The sequence below is a fragment of the Calliphora vicina genome, chromosome 3 (genome assembly GCF_958450345.1).
Source record: "Calliphora vicina chromosome 3, idCalVici1.1, whole genome shotgun sequence".
Classification (NCBI taxonomy): domain Eukaryota; kingdom Metazoa; phylum Arthropoda; class Insecta; order Diptera; family Calliphoridae; genus Calliphora; species Calliphora vicina.
In genome coordinates, this window is record NC_088782.1 from 17905575 (window position 1) to 17909013 (window position 3439).

Sequence of the window (3439 nt, forward strand, 5' to 3'; positions counted from 1 at the left end):
CTTTAAGACCAAAAAATAAGATATATAATTTTTGATTTTTTTTTGGCAAAATCAAATTTTTTTCCAAAAGTGGCCCTTTTTAAAAATTTTTTTTTTTGATCAAAAATTGCATGTTTTTGGTTACAAAACATTTATTTTTATAGATATCGAACTCGCATTCCACTGCGAGACCAAATAGGTATTCAAGAAAAATATCTAAGCTTTTTTTTCAGCAAAAAAAAAAATAAAAAAGGGTCCATTTGAAAAAAAATCAACATAGTTTTTGATTTTACAAAAAAAGTAAAAGTAAAGTTAAGTAAAGTTTTGAATAAAAAAAACATTTATTTTGATAGATATCGAACTCGCATCCCACTAAGAGACCAAAAAGGTCTTAAAGGAAAATATATAAGCTTTATTTTAAGATAGAAAAAAAGGGCCTATTTTAAAAAAAAAAGTGAAAAAAGTTTTTGATTTCGGAAAAAAAATATTAAAAATTTTTTATTTTTTTTTTAATATTTTTTTTCGAAAGACTGAAGAAATAGCTAAATAAGCTATTTGGGATACATTTTGCTAAGAACAATAGGTAAATAAGTTACATAGATAAGAAAAATCACATGATTGGCCAAAATGTCAAATTTTGACCCCCTATAACGCAGAGAGTTCTTGAGTTATAGGGAGTCTACAGTTATATTTGATGCAACCGAATATTCATTTTTAATTTTAGCCGCCCACATTGAAAATAAAATATATAATTTTTTTTTTAATAATTTGGATATAAATACGTTTCATATACGATTTTAGATATGTTATTGTCAAAAAGTTCGTAAAATTAAAAAAAAATACATCTAAATTTAAATTTCCCTACTTTAGACAAAGTAACAACTTCTACAGTTAACTATCAATTTAAGTGAAAGAAAGCTTACTTTATACAGAATATGTCAGACTCAGCGTTGCCACTCATAAAATATTTTTCCTACCAAATTTCTGTTAAAACTACCAAAAACTACCACAACCTACCAAATTTTAAATATTTGAGAAATTCTATTTGGATTCGTTTCAAAATTAATAGTTAAATTAAAATAATATTAATGCTGTTATAACATTACCCAGAGGATGAATATTATTTAATTACACTACAATCATAAATATGTCACACCTAAAAATTGAGTGTGAATCGTTTCATTATTCACCATAGCTCCCATATAGTGCCCACACCTAAAAATTACTTTAACTTCTAAAAGTGTTGGTATCCCGACAGAATTCAACACAAATTAGTTTCATACAGAAATAAATTACGCGTCCTAATTTCATGGCGATCGGTACATAATTGGTCATAGCTTCTTCTCAAAATCACTCACGAAAATAAATTATTGAAATTTTAAAAGAAACAGCACAGGCTATTACTTATTACTCCTTTTAACATGACTACGCACAATTTAAATAATATTTGTTATAATTTGGAAGATTTAGAATATGTAAATTAAATTTTTCAAGAAATCTTGAAGCAGCAGGACAAAAAATTATAAGAAAATAAAAGTATTGCGAGCCCTTTGGCATTTTTTGAACTGAACTCTACGAAATACGTACACATTTACCTGACTTAACTAAAAATTTAAGATAATTCTGTCTTCATATTCAATTTTTCATAAATAATTTTATTATTTTTTAGTAACATAGTTTTTTTGTTATGATTTTTATTATTTTGTTCTTAAAAATTCTTATTCAAAAACCTACCAAAATACGACAAAAATCGGAACAAACCAACTAAACTACCAAAAGTCAATTTTTTAACTTAAAACTACCAATTTTGGTCCAATTGGACCAAAGCGGCAACGCTGGTCAGACTTTCAAAATATGGATTTAACGATTTTTTTAAATAAATCGTCACCAATTTTTAGTTCAAATATACATTATTTCAAGGCCCACAGAATTAGCCCTTCATACTTGTATTAAGTTAAATAAAACTTAATCCGTTCAATATAGAAATTTATTCAAATATTGTACAAATTCAGTAAGCATTTAAATATTGGCATATTACTCGGTATTTATAAATTTATCCACTGTTTTGGAAAATCCTCCCATTAATGATTTTATAGTTGCTTCGGTTACCTTTTTGGACAAGATGATCCACATGTCCTTGGAAAGGTATTGGGGTGCATTTACCTCCCGTGGTACAAAATTTACATTATTGTTTACATAAATGCCACTCAATGACCTTCTTTCGATAGTCGCATCATACACCAAATCGCGCCTGAAATATGAAGGCACTCTGTGCTGTTTTAAGAAAGGTAATAGCCATTTTTGTAGGCACTCCGTAATATATATTTCTGTGTTTATCATGCCTGATGTCACAAATGATTGGCTTCTTTTGCCGCAACTGCAAAAAAATTGCCACTTAAGAAACTTCTTGGGGAATTTTGTTTGTTTTTTTGTCCAGTATTATTTTTCAACATTACCTCGTCCATCAGCAACATACAAATCTTGATCCGGAAGTTGTGAAAAGTCTGTCAGTACATAAGTTTCATCTTCCATCCCATAACTGGTGTATTATTTATAAAATTTGACCTAAATTTTTTGGATCGTTCTCTTGCTTCTAAATTCTTACCGCATTGCGATCTAGAACTTTCAAAACTTTATACAAGAGAATCATAACATTTAACTTTTGGAGCTGCTTTTCTGATAGAACTTTTCGTTGCTCTTCAAAAGAGTTTTTCGATTTCTTTTGTATTACCAATATCTGTAAGACCTGTTTCTTCCTGATTTAGGTTTCCTTTCAATGTTCAAGTCTTGCTTATACTGTTTAATGGCTTTGGAAACTGTGTGACGATGAACCTTCAGAGCTTTTGCTAGTTTTTTGAAAGTCCATATTGGATATTTTTGAAAAGTTTTTAAAAAATTAATGATTTAGAAAAGATAATATCTGACATAATTTTAAATGCTAACGTGATTAAAAATATAATTATATGTTGATATATTTGTATAGTTTTTGTCTTCACCAAACATACTGTGCAATAAAGCTTTTATTTACAAGAGCATGTAAAAAAGTTCTATACAGAACTTTTAAAAGTTTAAACCTAATAAGCTACAGTTCTAATAACAGTTAATACTGCAATTTAACATAGCCTCGGTGGCGCAGTAGGCAGCGCGTAAGTCTCATAATCTTAAGGTCGTGAGTTCGAGCCTCACCCGGGGCATACGTTTTTGCAAATTTTTATAAGAATTATAATTATTTCTGATATTATGTTTAACAAAAAAAGGTGCGTAAATAAAGTGCCAATTACAACTAATAATTTATAATAAACATTTAATTAAGTTTTAATTATAAATTTGATATAATAAAGACATTTGCATACAAAATGATTGAGGTATATTTTTTTTCTGTAAAACTTGTTCTGAAATAAATAATAATTAATTGCAAATTGTCTTCACCAACTAATAGGTAGTAAGGTAGTAAGAACTG

The 3439-nt window shown here is 28.0% G+C and overlaps 1 non-coding gene across 1 annotated transcript; it reads left to right on the plus strand.

Annotated features, from left to right (window-relative positions):
* Nucleotides 1–3100: 3100 nt before the first annotated feature.
* Nucleotides 3101–3173, plus strand: TRNAM-CAU (transfer RNA methionine (anticodon CAU)). Its single transcript has one exon. It is a non-coding gene; the product is annotated as a tRNA-Met (tRNA).
* The last annotated feature ends 266 nt before the right edge of the window (nt 3174–3439 follow it).